Below are 21,506 nucleotides of genomic sequence, written 5' to 3'. Positions count from 1 at the left end.
AATTGAGGGTTTTTTAGGAGATATGGGGAAAGTCCCCTAACTCATATATGCTTATGTACAGTGAAAGGGTGATGATAACCATAGTGTTTGAGTGATTTTTATAGAATGAGGTAGCTCACTATGGAAATTTTGAATTACCATTTACCACTTTGTGATTATATGCCCACACTCTGATTTACCATTTCCCTCAGGATTATATGCAATAGTGAGAGCAAGTTTAATGCTCAGCATAGAGAAAAACTCCCTTGCTTTGTCAACATCCAAGTCACCACTCTCCGCTATTATTTTCCCACCACAGCCATAACGACTAATTACATTATCCAAAAGGGACCTACATACCCCTTGTGCGCTTTTTGTTCTTAGAGCACGACCTTCAACTTAGTTGGTAAAGTATTCACGTGCAAGCACTATGTATCTCATTTTCCATAATCCCAATGGAATTGTAACCAGATCTATTTCCTACTAATAATTCATGGCCAATGGGTGAGTAGGGTGCAGCCTATCAAGATGACGTACATTTGATATGTTTCACAAGACTCCACAAATTGAGCTAGATCTTTATACATACCTTTCCACCAATACCTCTCTTTCATTTTAGTAAAGGTGGCCCATACACCTCTATGTCCAACATAAAGACTCTCATGAAACTTTCTCTTAAGCTCATTTTTAGCATCTTTATCATTCACGACTCTCAATGGAATTCCATTTCTTTTTTTTGTACACTTCCAAAAGTACCCATGTTTCAAAAATTATCCATATTCCTTTCTCTCTATTCTTTTGAACTATTGATGAATCCACCCTTCTTGCCTTGTCAAAGTGCTGAAATAGCATCCAAGGAGCAACCACTCACCTTGATATAGGTCATCTCTAAATGACTCAAGTGAATTTGATAGGCAAACATGATCCCAAAACTCTTTTAGATGAAATGGGAAAATCTCACAACTTTGGGACTGATTTCAATGCCAATGGATTCCTATTTTCCATTTGATTTGGGAAAATTTCATTTATTTTCGGTATATCATAGATAATTTTTTTGTTGGAGACTTGTGTTACATTATACAAAGAGATAGCTTCTCAAGAAAATGGTAGTGTTGAGAACACCTTTTTTGTCCCATCCAAAATTTTATTTTCATGTTGGTGTTAATTAGTACTTTATAAAATCATACATAAACATGGATAACAAGAAAAAAAACATTATGAAATTGAAATCCTATTCAATTTATCCTATCAAGCTATCTTGTGCTTTCTCCACAGCATTGGACGGGATTTTAATTGCTTCTACAAGTCTTCCACACTTTGGAGTTCAGGACCACACAACTGCATCAACACACTCTCAACACTTTAGGTCAGCAAGATTACACCACCAATTATTTTTCCAACAACCCTAATATTGTTTTTGGATTGTGGGATTTTTATTTTGAGGTTTTGGTTCCCAATATTGAATAAAAACTTTCTTGTAGTTAGGAAATGAACGTCTACATCAAGATCTAAGTCCACATGCCTAGCCATATTAGATATTCAGGATCTGCGGGTCTCACAATAACAAAACCCCCTTTCCTTACATCAATTTGAGGCCTAAAAGCTTCCTGTGACCTTGCACTTTGAGGACCAACGTAGTGATTATTCAATTCTTCATATCCTTGAAACTCATCTATGTCTTTTTCTATCTGCTGCATTCAATGACTCCCTATAGTATTTGGCAAGAATGATGTGTATTCACCAGTTTGTTTATCGGGTGGTTGTTCAGGCTTAGTAATTATTTTTAGCCAATAAATAATAACTAGCTCCATGTATTTTTTAGAATTGTTCTCCTTTCCCTTTAGTAGAGTCCATCTTTTCCAAAATTCAAGATATGTCTTAATCCCTTAAATAATAAGCGGACTATCCCTCACATAGTCTACTACAGGAACCACATCCGGATAGCCAACTGGAAATTTTGGTTTCCCTTGATCAGCTTTTTTCCACAATTGAATTCCTGACTCCCTCGGCATCTAATCAGGTGATTTGGGGTGAATTTTGTACTGCATTACTAGGATTTCTATAGCCTTGCATAAAGAATCAAAACTGAAGTGGATTAGAGTGTTCAACAAGAGAATCTTGTCCATCACACATGTACCATTTAACAAACGATTTGACGTCCAGAAATTACATCATAAAAAATGGTGTTGAAGCTGATCTTTCACATTTTTAAAAATGTTTTATCAAATGTGGAAAAGTGAATGTCATTCCTACTTGCAATCTCTCTGAGAACCTGCTAAACATTGCATCTATGTTCTCATGTGTATGACCCACCATTAAGAATCCCAAATGCACAGTTTTGAGAACACCTTTTGCTACTAGCAAGGATAAGTATGAAAATAAACATCGATTGGTATTCTTTGCTGCACAATTATCTAGCTCTAGTAGGAAGAGATTCTCATGCAATTTTTGAAACACGAGAGTGGACATGGTATCCACAACACATTGAGAGGAGGCTGATTTCAAGTTAGAAATCTCTTCACTCATCCTTGAATAGCCAATGGTTGTGTTACTGCTGATGCATTTCTCTCACGCTCTTTTCCCATTTTGTTTTGGTGGTCTAGAGATATCCTTGAATTCAATGCATTGAACAATGCTCCATTGTTGCGTGGCATACCATCATGGCATAAATCTCCTAGCCCATGGTTTTCTATTCTTTCCAAATTTGGTAAGCATAATACAAGGGAATCAATTGTAGCATTCAAATCTGAAGGCCATAGTCCATTCAACAAGAAATGACCATACATCCCATGACCATGCCCATGTGTTAACATACCTGTTAATGATACTTGCAACTAAAATGCACTCGCATATTCTTTTGAGTTCACGCGCAATCTAGGTATTGCTATATTTTTTTTGGTCCATTTTATCATGTATAGTGCATAAATACTTATCCTTTTGCAATTGGGAGAACTTACGCCAGGTGTAGTACACATTTCTACAACTTTGTTATTGCATCATGTGAATTATATGTTCATCCTTCAAAGGTTCAATGAGCTCATCATCCTTTGTTGACTCTAGATGAGACTTACTCTAACTACACACAACGTATTTGGAGAACTCGCTTGTTTTTTACAAGGCCACACTAGAAAACTATGTATTCCAAATCCTATTGAATGTAGTGTTAGACATTGGCTTGAGACTCATACTCTCAAGTGTTTTATTGACATCATGTAAGATGTCTATTTGCTTGTATGTGTTTGGTATTGCAAGAAAGGTTTCCATAGTACCATTTTCCATAGCTCTACTCTTATGTGGAATTTTGGCCCTTCCTATTTCTGTATGGTCTCTTCCTTTTCTTATGAAACCATCATTACCATGCACTGAGCATCGAACCCCATTTTCAAATTGTTCAAGGTACCGATAAAATAAAGTTTTTGCAATCTAAGGTTGAAACAAGCTGGACAAATGATAGGGATGCTTGATTGGATTTCTTAAAAGGTTTCATAGACATATTTGGCTTTCTGTTTATAAAAAAGCAATACTTTTGTTTTTTCTGAAATAGGCTCTACCAAATGAGTTGGTTCATCTTTGGTTTCTGTTTATAAAGCAATACTTTTGTTTTTTCTGAAATAGGCTCTACCAAATGAGTTGATTCAATGCATGTATCTTGTAATATGTCACTAGCATGTAAATCCTCATATCGTACCAACGCTTTTCTATCCATAGTTGTCATTTGTTAGCAACAAGCTAACACAAACACTACAGATATCATTTTTCAGAGTTCTAAGTGTAAAAACACTTATTAGTTTGATAATTCAGGAATATTGTTGCTCCTAATTTTTGGATAAACCTTGTATTGATGAGACCGGGCTACAAGCTTCCAGATTGTATCAACCTGTCATTACTGATCTTTGATAGAACTCCCAGATTATTAGTTTTGACCACCAAAAACCTTGGCTAAGGTATAAAAGCCAATTTTTGTAAGTTATTATTAAGTTTTTGGATAACGAAATACATAGTGTGAGCTAATGACGCTCACCTCTCTCCTTCTCGCACTTCATACTCCCTCCTCGATTATCACATTGCAATCGCTTCTATTGCATTGCAACCGCAGGTAAGAGCTGTACGCATTGACGTAAACACATCACAGTAATTCGTAGCTTTTGGCGTCGCCGGACCATGGCCTAAATTTCATCATAAGTAGGTGTTGACCGCTGGGTCAACAACACAACATAACTCAAGTTTCGTACCAAAGTCTTATCTTTTGCGAGTTATGAAATGTTGCGTTGTCGAGAAATTTGCGGTCTTGCCTGGAAGGCACTGGGCTTATGGCTGTGAGAGTTTGTGAGAGAACTCGACAAAAACTATATGAAGGAGTTAAACCATAGATGCCATGAAGACTAGGGTTTGGAAAGAAGTACAATCAAAGAAGCCCACCCATTCTCTCTTGCACTCACACGCACAAAGAAAGAACACAAAAGAAAATGTCAAAATAACACAAAGATGAAAAAATCAAGGCTATGGTCATATCGTATCATGGGTAATATGAAAGGGTTAACAGATGAGTTAATGGCATTCAATCTTGGCTGGCCAAATAGGCTACGAATTGTTCTTTGGAATTGTAGTTTTGTGCTTACCATAATATATATATTTTGTCTAGTGATTGGGATTAATTGTGTGTACAAATCCTCTTGGTTCAGAGCAAGATAACTACGCTTACGTCAAAAGAAAAGTTATAGTCTATGAGAGGTAGTATGATGGGATCCGGTGATAGAAGTATTTCATTGCGCCTTTCAGGGCCAAAGAGAAACACTATACGTTGTTGAAAGTGTATTTTACGGCTAATCCATACGTTAATTCTAATAGATCATACAAAGTGAAAGCGATAGAAATTATCATAATGTGGGTTATTAGTATGTGAGAAATGTAGATATGAGAGAAGAGAAGAGAAGAGAAGAGAAGTTTCCCTCCCAAGCCCTATTCTTGCCTGTAGGCAATAAGGATACTGCGGGGAGAGATGTACCTGTAGCAAGGAGAACCTAAAATTTGTAGAGAGGATGAATTACTAAGAGTGAAAGAGATAGATTTGGTTAAAGAGATGAGATTAGATATATATATATATATATGTTGGATTAGAGATGAAAAAGAAAACAACAAGAAATCAAGAAAACATCAATGTAGAACACATCTTACTTGACAAACCCTTCGACACCATTATTGATGGAGAGAGAAGAAGAGTGGAGAATTACACTTTGATTGATACACCAAGTGTAAGACCTTCTTTGATTAGATTTGATCTTCCAAGGGTAGCTTGTTGCAAGAATGGCTAGTCTTCTTCTAGGAAAAAGTGTAGGCTTGGGCTTATGTTAATGGCTAAGTACAATTAGGCGTTACTACTCACTCCCTCATGAATTCCTCTCATCAATGGATTGAATGCTTGAGTTCTTTCCAAGGAAGAAGAGGTCCCCTTTTATAGGTGAAGGGAACCCCCAAGGGTTTACACAAGAAGAGAGGAGCTAGTGTGAACAAGAATTGGAAAAGTTGGAAATGAGCTGCCCTTGCATGATGTGGGCAGACTAGGGTCCAGTATTTTGATCATATCCCCCATTGAGTAGATTTCCCTCCCTGCAAACGCCTCTGCAAATTCATCCACAATTGGACTTGTACCTACATTTCTAATTGTCACCTTGTTCACTGGTTGCATATCTTGGATGAAGCGTAGAGAACCATTCTTCTTTGGAACTGTGAACCACCTGTTTGAGTATGGAGCACAAGAAGGCTCCAAGACTCCGATTTTGATTTTCTCATTCAGTAGCTCTACTAACTTTGGCAAATGAGCCTTTGGAACCGGAATAGGCCACAGACTCCAAAGCACATGAGGTATTGTGAAAATTACCATAGGAGCTACAATATAAGGATCAACACATCCTATCTCATGTGGCTCAAATGCAAAAGCCTTACCATGCTTTGAAAGCATTTCTTTGAAGCACTTTGTCTCCTCCTGTGTTAGAAACTCCTCGCAACCAATCTGCAACTCTTGAAAGGACTCCTTTGTGAAGGTATGCCCGATCTTTTTAGGATTAGACAAAACTTGGTTGTAAAGAAGCCTGTTCAATCTTTTCCTTGTTGTTGTGTGGTAAGGATGAAGCTACTGGTTTCACCTTCTTTGCTACACTCTTGTATTTAGTTTCAACATGGACTTCTGGGCCAACTGTTTGGCTTTCTTTAAAGGCTTCTATTACTTGATACATTTCCATAGAGCAAACTTCCACAACTTCATTTTCAAGATGCAAACTAGACCTCATTATAGCATCAAGCTCACCCATAGTATCTACAAAAGAAACTTGTTCACACAAACCCAAAACATTTTCAGTAGGCTTTAGCAACCCACTCTTTTTCATGCCTATTTGTACATTATGCACATATTGCCTCTTATATCTCTTCAAATTTTCAAGTTTTGTAAAGCATACTGATCCATTCCTTGTTACCAAGGAGCTCATCGAGAAAGTTTCACCTATTTTTGGATCAAGCGAGACCCTTTTTCTTTCTGCACCACTGCAATCCCGCTTTACAATGGTACTTAGCCAAAACCCATCATTTCTCTATGATCATGAAACTCTTTGCTTACCTTTGGTAGAGGATGTTCTCTGAGGTTGTCACGATTTCTTTCATGGTTTACACAAACTGTGAGAAATTGGACAGCACGTTTACCATCTTTGCTATGTATCCTAGCATATGCTGAACCATCGTCCATTACCTTTGTTTCCATTCGAACTCCCACAATGTAGGGTTGTCCAAGGATGAGATGATATGAAGATGTATCCTGTACAAAGAAGTTTTGGTCAATATTTACATCACCTATTGTTACCTTCACACCTGGACATGCTGCATACAATTCACCGGATGAATTGTTTGCCACTTTTACCATCCAGCCATGACTTGTGTCCATCGGCCATTTGCACTTGTTGTAGAGACTCTTTGACATTATGTTTATTTATGAACCATGGTCAATCAAGGCAACAAATGGCTCTTCAAGATCACCTACCTTGACCAAAGTTTCTGTAGTAGCCCTTGCCCAATGACTTCGTGAATAGTAACTCCTAGGAATGTCTTCAACTTCTTCATCATCATTTGAGAAATACACTTGCTTCACTCTCCCACTAGATTGGTAGCATCCTACCACAGCTCCATGATTCTCCTTATTTTGCAGTTGCATCCCTTGTGTCTTTGAGGTTTCCCCTTCAACCTGTGGACGAGAAACTTCAGCAAGGGTTTGCCTCTTCCTCTTGATGATGTCAATGATCTCCTCATGGAATTCACGCTTTGCAATGCCAAGAACTTCTCCCAGATTAAACTCAATCGTGCTATTCAAGATCCTTTCCTCCAAGACTTTCTTTAAATCTGTAGCAACCTCAATATCAGATTGTAGTTTATAAGTTGGGCCTTTTGTCTTACCTTTCGTTGGCTCTTTCTTCTTTCCTGTTGTAGACTCCTCCATGAGTACTTCAGGTGGAGATGCTCCTTTTGTTGAGGGTGTTTGAGAAGGAATTGAATCACTTATTCCCCCAGTTCTAGAAGCTCTTTTTGATGGTCCTTCATCAGCATTCTCACGTCTGCGCTTCTCTTCTACAATTGCCTCATTTTGTTGGCATTTTGTAATGTAGGCATGCACTGACAATGAGTCCACTGGATCATTCCATCCTGTTTCTAGACGTATGCAATCACCTGCTTCATGTAGAATCTCATTTGTAAGCTTTCCCTTTTTAGCTAATTGCATGACATTTGGCCAAATTTGACCATGATGGTCACTCACCTCTTCATCACAAAAATGATCAATTTTTACTCCGTAAGTAGCTGCCTCAACTGAAGAGGTGGCATGCTTAGTTGCCATATCTTCAACTAAGGTTTGCATTCCCCCCTTCCCAAAGTTAGTTCTCAAGGGTAGACCTGTCTCTCTTAAGTGGATTTTACCATCCTTAAAAAAGACAACATCTTTTGACAAAGCATCACTAAAATCATCACAATCCCTTCTTACATGGTCTGTACTATCACACCAAATACATTTATTAACAAACCCTTCTTTGGGCTATTGTCTTTGCCTAGGAAGTGGCCCTGATGGTTGGCCTTTTTCTTCAAGCTTTCCAAGCTTCACCTTCAAGTCACGCATTCCCTTCACAAGCTCATCTAGCATGGACTCATCAAACTTAGGAGCGATAAAAGTAGGCTTTACCATTTTGTCAGGAGTTGAGGTGGAAGGACTTGTAGTGTTTAGTACCATCTTGTCCCTTCTTCTTTGTCGTTTGGCAAGCAGTGAGATAGCACCTTCAACCTCATTCTAGTCGGTCTTTAGTCCTTGCTCAGCATCTTTATCTTCAAGAAGAAGCTCCAAATTTTCTTGAAACTCTTTACCTGCAGCTTGTAAGAAAAGATTTGTCTTCTCTGTATCTAGTGTGGCCCTTTCTGTCCTTGTGAGTTGTGCATAGCGCCGCTCAAATTCCCTAAGTAGTTGTGTTATTGATAGTTCTTGCTTTGGCTTGACTACCCATTCTAAGAATGTCCTTTTGGTCACTCTCTCAGAGTCCTCCATGAAATATTCCTCCTTTAAAGCTACTTTGAGTTCTTCCCAATTTCTCCCATGCCCGTCTTTAATTGCCCTAACATGCTCCCTAATTTCTGGAGCAACAACTAGCTCAAAGCTTTGAATCATCTCACCTTCTGACACGCGATGCAGCTCCATCTCCTTCACATACTCGAGTAAGTACTTGGTTACATCTTTGCCATTGAATTGATCCATTCTGTTGATGATCGCTTGTATGGCCTTCGTTGCTGAAATCTCCCTTCTTTCAGTGGCATGTTGTTGCTGCATGAACATTGCAAATGCTTGAAACATTTGCATTGTTGTTGGGTCAAAATGCATACCCTGTAGCTCAACATGATCACCCATGGTTACCCAAAAACTCTCACGCTGGCAGTTTCGCATCGGATTCACCAAAAATATGTCGTGAAATTTGCGGTCTTGCTAGGAAGGCACCTGGCTTATGGCTGTGAGAGTTTGTGAGAGAACTCGACAAAAACTATATGAAGGAGTTAAACCATAGATGCCATGAAGACTAGGGTTTGGAAAGAAGTACAATCAAAGAAGCCCACCCATTCTCTCTTGCACTCACACGCACAAAGAAAGAACACAAAAGAAAATGTCAAAATAACACAAAGATGAAAACATCAAGGCTATGGTTATATCGTATCATGGGTAATATGAAAGGGTTAACAGATGAGTTAATGGCATTCAATCTTGGCTGGCCAAATAGGCTACGAATTGTTCTTTGGAATTGTAGTTTTGTGCTTACCATAATATATATATTTTGTCTAGTGATTGGGATTAATTGTGTGTACAAATCCTCTTGGTTCATAGCAAGATAACTACGCTTACGTCAAAAGAAAAGTTATAGTCTATGCGAGGTAGTATCATGGGATCCAGTGATAGAAGTATTTCATTGAGCCTTTCTGGGCCAAAGAGAAACACTATACGTTGTTGAAAGTGTATTTTACGGCTAATCCATACGTTAATTCTAATAGATCGTACAGAGTGAAAGCGATAGAAATTATCATCATGTGGGTTATTCATCTAGGATAGTATGTGAGAAATGTAGATATGAGAGAAGAGAAGAGAAGAGAAGAGAAGTTTCCCTCCCAAGCCCTATTCTTGCCCGTCGGCAATAAGGATACTGTGGGGAGAGATATACCTGTAGCAAGGAGAACCTAAAATTTGTAGAGAGGATGAATTACTAAGAGTGAAAGAGATAGATTTGGTTAAAGAGATGAGATTAGATATATATATATATATATATATATATATATATATCTATCTATATATATATATATATGTTGGATTATAGATGAAAAAGAAAACAACAAGAAATCAAGAAAACATCAATGTAGAACACATCTTACTTGACAAACCCTTCGACACCATTATTGATGGAGAGAGAAGAAGAGTGGAGAATTCCACTTTGATTGATACACCAAGTGTAAGACCTTCTTTGATTAGAGTTGATCTTCCAAGGGTAGCTTGTTGCAAGAATGACTAGTCTTCTTCTAGGAAAAAGTGTAGGCTTGGGCTTATGTTAATGGCTAAGTACAATTAGGCGTTACTACTCACTCCCTCATGAATTCCTCTCATCAATGGCTTGAATGCTTGAGTTCCTTCCAAGGAAGAAGAGGTCCCCTTTTATAGGTGAACGGAACCCCCAAGGGTTTACACAAGAAGAGAGGAGCTAGTGTGAACAGGAATTGGAAAAGTTGGAAATGAGCTGCCCCTGCATGATGTGGGCAGACTAGGGTTCAGTATTTTGATCATATCTCCTCAACCGTGGCTCCAAATAAAAAAGTAAAAATATGGGCAAAAACGTCAGCTCATTAGCTACGATTTTCATTTTAAAATTGTTTTCCAATTCGGATTGGAACCTTGTGTAAAAAATTCATCAAAATAAGGTCCATTTATGGTAGCAAAAGTCTTCATGTGGTCTCCTTAGCTTAGACTTTCATTTAATTTCAAAGTACACCTCATGCCATATGAAAGCATGACATTGCTCCTTGACAAAGTTTTGTAATCATGCTTGCAATAATGCATTAAAATAAGTGTATCTTTGAAATCATGCCACCTAGTGTCCCACTAGGATTTGATTCTCTTCTAGTAGCTATTTAAAAAGAAATATAAGAAAAGTATAAAAAATACATAGAATATATATATATTTGAGTTTAACCTAGATATAGGATCTAGCTAGGGTGTGAGATGATAATGAAATAGTAGAAATAAAGAATCAATGTTTTTTGCCCTAAGTTAAAGAGGCGGAGCTATTGATGCTTTTCCCATAGTATTTTCTGATGGTAAAGTAAGGATATGTTACCCTTGAGAAAAATAATAGGATGAGATAGAAGGCTTATTATTATACTTAAATATGCATATGTACACTATAGGAAATATAATTATGTATCTAAAAAAATACAAGATAGATCTTGTAGCATGCGTTCCCACTATGTACATGTCACAGCACGACAGCGTATTATGGCTATAAACGTCATTTGTAATGAGTAGTTATTCTAGTTTCAGAAGCCGGGGTGCAATGGCACTTCCAGATTGTAAATACAAAGCCATTTGACCTTTTCAACCCCATTTTTGGTTAAACCTAAGGTAGCCTTAGTATATAAGGTACCTAGGTCATTTTGTAAAGGAAGACTTTTAATCATAATCCAAACTGAGCGCTGCCGTCTACTGTGTGTGAGAGAGAAAGAGAGTGAGTGTGAGCTTCATCCTCCCGCTATGCCCGGCTCGCTAAACGCATTGGAGATCCGACTGCACCATTGTTGTAGGCTCGAGGAGAGCTACGCGACAACGCGAAGCATTCCACGTGAGACAAAGCACACACGCCGACGCATCTACGAGCTATTTGTGGTCGTAAGTGTATCAAACGATGTCTGTTTTCTGCGTACTAGTAGTCTATGGAATCGTGGCAACATAAGCTACGCATAGGTACTCTTAAATTTCAGTTTTGAGCACTTTCAAAATTCTGCTCTGTCATCCTACACGTTTTCCGCAGACGGGTCTAGAGTGAGGGTTCTGAGTGTAGAAGCTTAGGGACAGGTGTATCCTAGTGAGGGGATGGTGTTCCTTAAGTTTCGTATGAATCTGGCATGATTAGGTGAGTTACCTTCCGTATATGTGTATGTGGTTAGGTGATGTAGTTGAGAGCAGTGAGGTTCTTGATTGTGGTTTAGTTGGCCTTCCACAGTGTTGTATGTGTAGGATGGTCTCAGCTTGACAAGCTAAAGAGATTTCCTCCGTGTGCCTATCGTGTCATCTGTGTCCTCGATTGACATTATGTTGATCTAGGTAGTGCTTGCATGCACTTCATGGGTGTGTGAGTCTTTCCCGTCCAACATTGGCGCCGTTGCCGGGGACACAAGGACCGAAGTAGGTTTCCTACTAACACTCGTGTGATGGTTGCTTGATTTAGTTTCGGCTAAAGAAAGCGTTTTTCTTAAGTGGATCCGGAAGAGGATATTCCGCGATCAAGTGGATAGCCAGGAACCGTGTATCTTGCCCAGGGTCTGCGACTAGATACGTTTAGTTAGGATCAGTGGATTAGAGTATTTGTTGGTGGTCGAGTAATTTGTGAGGTGATAAAAGCGTTTACTAGTCCATTTGTGGCAGTGAAGCGTTTTTCTACTCATATATGCAAAACCCCATATGATTTGTAGGAGTAGCTTTAGGTAAGTGATCCGATTCTGATCTAGAGCTATTCAACACTGAATTATTTGCTAAAGTGCTTGATTGCATTTGAAATCACGGAAAAGTGTGCTTTTGAGGGTAAAAATGCATTAAACAAGCTGTTGTGGACATTTTTGTACGACTCACTGATGCTGTGCATATAAAACAGCATATGCAAGGGTTCTGTGAAGAAAACCTGCAATTCTGTAAACATAGACATCCTACGCGTAGGATGTCTCAAGGGGGTTCTGGAGACCAAATTTGAAAATTTTGACTGACCACTAGGTTTAGAAGGTAGGTTTTACCCTAGTAACATATTGACTTGGGTGTTTTTCCCTAATTTTGTTGACCAAAAGCCAAAAGGCGGAGTCAGAAAACGTAAAATTTCAGAAAAGGCTTTAATTGAGTGATTTTTGCATGTTTTTGCAATTGTAAAGCATACCTGCACTTTCTGAGAGCATAAGGAAGCATCAGGGACACTTCAGTCTCAAAAAATCAGCAGTAGACATCCTACGCGTAGGATCTCTATAGGGTGATCTGGGCATTTTTTTGAAATCCTGAGGTTACCAGTGTGTTTAGAAGGTAGGTTTTACCCTATTTTCAACTGGAAAGTGGAAATTTGACCAAATTTTGACAGATCAAAGCCAAAAGACGAGAATTGCCACACATCCTACCCAAACTGTGTCCAAGGCATAATTTTTGAGACCAAGCCATAGGATTACTCCAAATGCATGTTCTAAATGTTGTATTGAATGCATGTGAGAGTTTTCAGCTCATTTGGGTGAGAAAATTGGGTTCAAAGCAGACTTTAATACTTTTGACTGAAAAAGGCAAGAACAGCTAAAAATTGGGACTTTTGAAATCCAAACCAAAATCTAAGCATACCACTGGGTTACTGACATCAAGGGGAAGCTCTGGGACAAGTCTGGGGTCAAACAGGCCAAAAATACATCCTATGCGTAGGATGTCATATGTGTGATTGTTAGAAGCTGGCCACACCCCACGCCATCTAACTACTCGGCGGATTATTATTTTTTGTAATTAGTCATTCATTGAGGAAAACCCGATTTTTCACCTTGTAAATATTGTAGAAATGGCGGCCTAACGGCTAACCCGAAAGCAACAAGACTTCATCAGCAGCTTACCCTAGTCTAGGAGACCCTTCCTGGATAGACAATGGCAGTGGAAAAACATCGGGAAAAACCCTAATTCCAAGAAACCCGCAAGAGGCCACCAAATGGAAAATCGGCGAAACGGCGATCAAATGCTACCAAAATTTACGGGTAGGAGCATATCGACATGCTCGACAAGTCCATATGACCCGCATGACCAAAAAGTGACCTGAAGCGGCACTAAACCTCAGAAAAGACATCAGACAGACAAAGCATCAAAATGCACTTGTGGCCAAACCGCAAGTCCGTTTGCCACCAAACTTCACGAGCGGCTTTCGTAGACCATCAACAACCAAGTCCTATAGTGGTGGATCACCACAAATCATCAAAGGTATGTAAACGCCTCCACGGGTGCTTCTAGAGCGACAAATTGCCAAATGAAGCTCCGGTGAAGCCAAAGTCGACAAAAATCATACGGCAAGGATCCCCAAAGGAGTTGGAAGCTATGAAGACCAACATCGAGGAATTTCATTGCCAAAAAGCACTGCAAAAGTCAGAAAACGGCTCAGAGGCTCTGAAGTCCACATAGGGAGTTTTTACTTACCCAATTGACTTTTTTGTTGAAATTAGGCTTAAAAGGGACTTAGGGGAGCAAAGGGCAAGCACTGGGAACACTAACAAGAGAAAAATCACCTGGAGACATCCTACGCATAGGATGTCTCAAGGGCAATTCTTGGCACAAAACCCAACAATTCTTGCCATGCACATGTTCTGAATGACATTCACAAGCCCTACACCAAATTTCATCACCTTTGGAAGAGATTGGACCTCATATGCATGGAAAAACACAAAGATAGGGCATAAAGGCACTAAAGGGCCATTAACCTACCAAATATTTTCCAAATCTCATGAGATTTGCACAACACATTCACATACACATCAGCTAACTTTCTGTGTGGTCTGGGAGCAAAAATGAAGAAAAAGACATCCTACGCGTAGGATGTCTAATGGACCTTTTGGGCATGAAGGAGAAGTTTTGTCATTTCATAAGTAATAACCTCATCAACAAGAGCCCATATGTCAAGCTTGAAGCCCTTCTAATCACTTTTGACCCCCAACACCTTCAAGATACATTTTTTGAGCCCAAAAACACCTCATAGAGCCCTACAGGCATCAAATATTATCCAAATACAAATCCAAGAACATGGCTATGTTCCACAGGTCAAGGACAACCCACTGATCAAGTTTCATGTAGTTTTGAAGAAAAAGACATCCTACGCGTAGGATGTATTAAGCTTAGATTTAGACTTCTGTGCAAGAAATGACATCATAGGAGCTAATACCATGATGCATTGAGCCCATATACCAAGTTTCAACCCATCAAAATTGTGACTTAAAGCCTAAATCAGCCCAAAAATCCACTTTTTGACATCCAAATTCAAATCCAATCTTATAACCATGTTCCATGAGCCTTACACTACCTACAAGTCAAGTATGAACCAGTTCTGAAGAAAAAGACATCCTATGCGTAGGATGTATAGATGGATTTTTTTTTGTCAAATTTGCACTGTGAGCACATGCACAGCTTCACAAGTTCCTTTTGAGCTATGATTTCAATTTTCAAGTCATTTGGATAAGTAAAACTCAGTTTAGCAGCTGATATGAAAAAAACAAAAAACGCTAAACTTTGGATTACTGAGTACAACAGGGTCTATGGCAGCCTCGAAGTCACCAGCAAAGAAGAAGAGAATGACAATCAAAGACTATCTAGACGAGGTGGAACCATTTGTCATTCCACAGGGAACATTAAAGCCTACAAGCACCTGGATACAGGAAGATCTACTAGAGTCAAACGACCTAAAAATCTACCAAGGAGTATTCAAGGACAATGACGGAAATATAATAGAGCTACCAATGCTGCCAAGGGAGCTCAATGAATTTTTCCGGAGCAAAATGGCCGGCTACTTGGAGAAAATTGACCTCCATAACTATTTTGAAGCAATCCCAACAGGGGTGGACGTCAAAAGAGTATGGGAGTTTGTGACCAGTATTAGAGAAGATGGAGTGGCCAAGGTGACGGATTTGCACGGCAGACCCAGCACAGAGATCATTATTACAGAAAGGGTTGTCGCCCATACACTAGATCTCTCCAATCAGGGAGACAGTATGACAAAGAGAAGGGATGAAGTAAAGGTGTACAAAGAGAAAAAGGCTAATTACACTTTTGAAGACATCGCCAACCCAAAGGTGGCGATCATGAGCCAATTGTACAACCAATACTTCCACATGTGCACGAAGAGGCCGCAGAAGTACAGGATGCCACCAGTTGCAATTGCCACAACCTTTCCTTGGGCAATGACGAAGGGCACCCCAAAGATAATCAATTATGCGGCATACATACAAGACATCTTGGTAAAGATGGGAAACAAAAAGACAACCTACATAGTGCCAGGAGAGATGATAACCAAGGTAGTTTATGCAGCACTACATGCCAAGGGAAGGTGGCCTGACCCCCCATCTCAGAATGACTGGCTAAGGATAAAGGAAGACAAAGAAGACGAGCCACAACGAGCACCAAGGGTGGCTACAAGGTTGAAGAGACGACTGGAGCCAGTGGAAGAGGAGCAACCTGAGCAAAAGAAAGGCAAGAAAGTATCTGCTCAAGTGCCAGTCAAAGAGACTCGATCACAAAAAGCGGCTAGACTCGAGAGGCTAATGGAGAGTTTCCGAGCAGAAAGAGCCCTCAAGGGCGATCTAAATGAATTATGGAAGCCATCCCTTGAGTCGATGTCCGGATCCTCAAGAAGAGTGCAGAGGGACTGCTTCGAAGACTATATCAAGAATTTCGAGATTCTTGATGGTGCGACAGAAAACATTCCACACATCCCTTTCACCGAGGAAGAAGTGGAGCAAATACGGCAAACGTTGCTAGATGAACAAGAAAACAAGGAAAGAGAAAGAAAGAAGAAAGCAGATAGGGATTTCAAGGGCAAACCTACAGCTTTACCAGGTAGCCCTAAACCTAGCCCACCGCCATCACCACCTCCTAGCAGCCCTCCTCCAGAAGATCAGAAGACCGGAGACAAGCAAGAAGAACACCAGGATGAAGAGCAAGAGCACAAGACAGAACCTGAACACAAAGAAGAAGCCAAGCCTACATCTGAACAAAAAAAGCTCGAGGAAGCATACTATGCATTTTTGGACCTGCTAGCTGCAGGCTATTCAAAGGAAGAAGCCGCCACAGTCGCATTCGATTTGGCAAGGACACGAAGTGAAGAACAGCTGCCCGGCATTCGGCTAGTTGAACTTAAGGAGATTCCTACCAACACGATAGACCTGCACCCGCCCTCGAATGATTGGGATGTGGTGATGACAATGATAGCTGCAATAAGGGCACAAGCTGTTGCATCAGACGAAGAGTTGATAACTCTAAGAGCCACTAAAGTAAAGACCAAAATGGAAAGAGATCTACTGCAGGCAAAAAGCCAAGGACACAAAGAAAGAGAAGCTGACCTCCAGGCCAGCCTAGCCACTGCTCTACAAAACTGCCAAACAAAGGAAGAAGCAAATGAGGCAGCGACAAAGAAATTGCAAGCAGCTAAAGAAGAGTGCCTGCAACTCAGCAAGTCATTGTGAGATGCAGAAAAAGAAATGGATAATCTGACACTCCATCTAGCAGAAGAAACAAAAGAAGTAGAGGCCTTGAGGAATGCTAAGGAGAAGGCAGAAATAGAACAAGAAGCAAGCCTGGATGAAGTCCTTGAGCTCAAGGACCAAATAAAAGTCAAAGATCAAACCATCCAGAGGCTGAGAGCATCACCTGCACGAGTTAGAGCTACAAGCTCAACTCAAATTATTTCGGAGAGTCAAATGTATGAAGAGCAAATGCAAGAACTCCAAAAGCAGTTGACTCTCGAGAAGAAGCAGAGGGTGATCATGGCTGAAGGTTCTATTGCAATGCAAACCAGATTGGAGGACAGCCAAAAGGCCCTACAAGAAGAATTGACGAGCATCAAGATAAAGCTCGAGGAGGTAGAAAAAGTAAATGCTGAATTCAATGACCTCCTCGTGACTATGGGCGGCGAAGCAGAAGCGGAGAAGCAGACACTCCTCACGCAAATAGAGGAGTTGAAAAGCCGACAACAAGCAGAACGAGAGAGCTCAGGGCCAGCTTCCAATGAGGGAATCGACCTCGACAATGTGTCGGATCCTGTGGACACACCCATGCCAGAGGAAAGCATAGCACACTCCTCTCAAGAGCCCCAGGATCTAACACAAGAAAAAGAGGAAAAATTGTGAAAAGCAATAGAGGCAGAGCTCAAAGAGAGCACCAAAGAGGCCTTGGAATGGGAACAGAGGGTTTTCAAATCAATGACAATTCAGAAAATCGACGCCAGCAATCTCAGGCGTGAATGGCTACAACCCTTTCTCCCATATCCATTGATTAAATATGAAGTGGCAATAATAAACCAGCGGATCAGAGAAGAACCAACGGTCCCTCTCTACAACGGAGACACCTCGAGGCCAGAAGGAGTAAGGCTGATAGTAGATTTTCAGCCCAAGTGGAGGAAATCTTGGCTTACCAAGTACGCGCAGTACCTAATACACTTGGTAGAGGCACCTAAACACATCAGGGACAATCTCAGCTTCTGCCCTCTACCAAGGGTTAGGACGTGGAAAGCACACGAAATCTTACAGAGAAGCCAACCCACTTGGCTGAACTACCCAAAGTTGCCAGGCGTGAAGGCAGGTGAGAGAATAAGTGTACAATACATGGTGAAAACCCTAACGGGCGCCATAAAGTTGTTCACTGGCTCACCTGACCTTACATGCATCATGATGAGAAAGATTTGCAGAACCATCCTAGCAGTGTTTGAAACCTTCAAGCCAGGACAGGTGACTAACAGCATATTCTTCTTCCAGGACACATACAGATGTGCGTATGATATGTCAGGTCAACCTTCCAAGGAGGTGATACATGCATTATATCAAAGAATCATGTTTCTCCCATCTTATCACCTCCAGGCGTTTGAAGAAGCTTTCCACACAGGGTTCTTTACCATGCATACAGACATCTTTGGGCCGACAATGCTGAATCTACATGCACGGTACGAATCGCTGCTAAAGATGCGGGAGACCATAAGGTGAAGCAAAAAGATCAAGGCCATGTCGGGGACGACATGAACAAGGAGGGGGGGGATGTTAGAAGCTAGACACACCCCACGGCATCTAACTACTCGGTGGATTATTATTTTTTGTAATTAGTCATTCATTGAGGAAAACTCGGTTTTTCACCTTGTAAATATTGGGACTTACAGAAGTTTCCAGATTGTATCCCAGTTTTGATAGTTAGAAGGAGTAGATGGATGATTTTGGAACTTTAGGGTTTGAGAAGTTGTAAGGTATATATATCACTTTTTGACCTTAATGAAGGACCTTTTGTCATTTTAAACAAGTTTAAGTTTGTGAGTGAGCGTACTATGTACGTGAGAGAGAGTGTGAGCTTTGTCTTGACGCATTGTGGGCTACGGTGGTCGAAATCGAGTGCGAAGAAGTGCAGCGTGTTGCCCCCGACTAGAGCTACGAGCCGATACCAACATTGTGCGCATACGGTCCGGCTTCAGGAGCTTCTTCTACGAGCTTCATCGGTTGTTTGGGTGAGCATGCGTTGTCCGATTTTGCATTGCAGCATATCCACACGTTCACATTGAGTAGAACCACACATTAGGCACTTCAGATTTCAGAAACGAAGACCTGCAGATTTCGGCCAGACATCCTACATGTTTCTGCACCGGGTGTTTTGGGTCATGACTTTGGTTCACAGACCTTAGGGAGAGTGGCCTATAGGTATTCGTAGGGTCTCCTTCAAGTTTTGTGGTGTTTCGGAAGTGTTTGATAGGTTTTCGGCTCTAGCAAGCGTTGTAGGAAGCATCATCTTTTGTTCTCTTGAAGACTGTGACTTAGACAATTGGTAGGGGCCTCTGTAGGAACTAGTTAGGAGTCAATCGAGTGTAAGTTGACACCTTATGCTTGCTTCCACACGCTTGCTGGTTGAGCTTCGTCCTTAGCTGACATTACTTGTTAGGTGAGTTCTCGTTGTGCTGACGTCCGTCGCAGCGTATCCGTCCAACATTGGCGCCATTGCCGGGGACGAAAACCTTAGGTAGGTGACCGAGACTAATCCTTGAGGATTGGGATTTTTGGCTTGCCAAGAGTCTCGCTTTACATTTAGATAGGATCAGAGGGTGGAGGACTCTCTAGGTCTTAGAGGGAGTCTAGGAAGCGTATGTCTGGCCTAGATCCTTCGACTGAGGTAGAGGAGGTACACTTAGAAAGTTTTTTAGTTAGTAGTCGAGTTCTAGAGTAGGAACAGGGAGTGGGAGAAGCGGTGTGAAGAGAGCTTGAGAGTCCGGAGAGGCCAAAAGGCAACCAAAAACACCAATTATCACCATTTCTTCATGGTAGGTAGGAGTAGAGTAAGTAGAACATCATGATTCAGATCTAGAGCATTTCATGCATGTATACTTGCTTGGTAGAATCATTACAAGTTTGTAAAAGACGCAAAAAGACGTAAAAGTGTGGTTGAAAGCCTAATCGAAGTCCAAAGAATACTGTGAGTGTTTCTGATAGGCCTAAAGAGCATCAACAGCATTCTTGTCAGGAAAAACTTTAATTTTAAGCCAGGAGACATCCTACGCGTAGTATGTCTACAGGCCAATTTGGGAGGAATTTTGGAATTTTGAGGTGACCAGTGTGTTCTGAAGGTAGGGTTTACCCTAATTTCAACTGCAAAGGGGAAATTTGGCCATCTCTTGACAGGAGAAGGTCAGATAGACTGAAATTGCTAGACATCCTACCCAATTAGTGCAAAAGAATCAACTTGAAACCAAAACCTTAAGATGGTTGCATGAGTGTGCCTTGCATGATATATTGAGTGACTGAAAGGGTCTTCACCTCATTCGGGTAAGAAAATTGGGTTCAAAGTGGACTTTAGCACTTTTGACTGAAAGAAGAAAAACAGCAGAAGTTTGAGACTTTTGACATCCAAACTGAGATCTAAGCATACCACTAGGATACTGACATCAGGGGGAAGCTGTGGAACAAATCTGGGGTCAAGCAGGCCAAAAAGACATTCTACGCGTAGGATGTCTACTGAGTGATTTAGGACTCCAAACTGAAATCTGACTATACCAAGATGATTAGCAGCTCAATAAGAGCTGAAGTCTTGAGTTTAAAGCCATTTTGAAGAAAAAGACATTCTACACGTAGGATGTCTAATGCAAGAAAGTGAAGCCATAATTGGACTTTGAGCATTGTAAGGGGTTATATAGCCTAAAACAATCCTGCTAGTCAATTTTGGTCCAATTTGGAGTTGATTAGACTGATCAACACCACCATCAGGCCGTCGGAACAGATTTCTGACTCATTGACCAGCTTCTAGAAGTCCAAATCAAAAAGTAAAAACAGTTGTAAGCTCAGCACAACAAGGGGAAAATACAGTGCAGAAATCCAGGCTAAATGCAGCAGAAGACATCCTATGCGTAGGATGTCTATTGGGGCATTTTGGAGAGAAAATTTGACTTGGCCTAAACAGTGAGGTTCTATTTGGATTAAGGGCTCTAGAACTTCTTTCAGAGGTAAAATTGGACCGTTATTGCCCATTTGACAAAGCAAATACTGAATTCAAGCTTTTTCATGTAAATTGGCCAACATCAAGGAAGGGTACTGTTTCAGATTAGCAACCTAATCAAGAACATCAACAGTGTATAGAATACAGTAGTGGTTGAGATTAACTCTCCAGTTATACCAATCATTACTAAGATCACCTCCAACAGATAAATGCGTTGATCCAATTGCCAAAATTAAAACTCTTGTGTACAGGTATATTCAGCAACAAAGCAAGACGTTATGCAGAAACTGATCCATTGCCAGGTTCGTGGTTGAACTTGTGATAAGTTGCATTGATAAGTTTGATGAATTTAAGGTTAGGAAGATACATTGTTAGAGACCAGAAAGTGGCAGGTGACCAAGTTAGCGTAGTGTCCACTGAAGAGAGTGTAACTCAGGCAAGGTTAGATCCGCTAGCACTGATTATTGAGGAAGGTAGTGATACTGACACGTCGTCAGACAAATCTTTCTTCATGATGGGGAGCCAACAGCCAGGA

Source organism: Adiantum capillus-veneris, chromosome 3 (assembly GCF_014529385.1).
Source record: "Adiantum capillus-veneris isolate H3 chromosome 3, ASM1452938v2, whole genome shotgun sequence".
NCBI lineage: Eukaryota > Viridiplantae > Streptophyta > Polypodiopsida > Polypodiales > Pteridaceae > Adiantum > Adiantum capillus-veneris.
Note: the sequence above shows the minus strand (reverse complement) of the source record.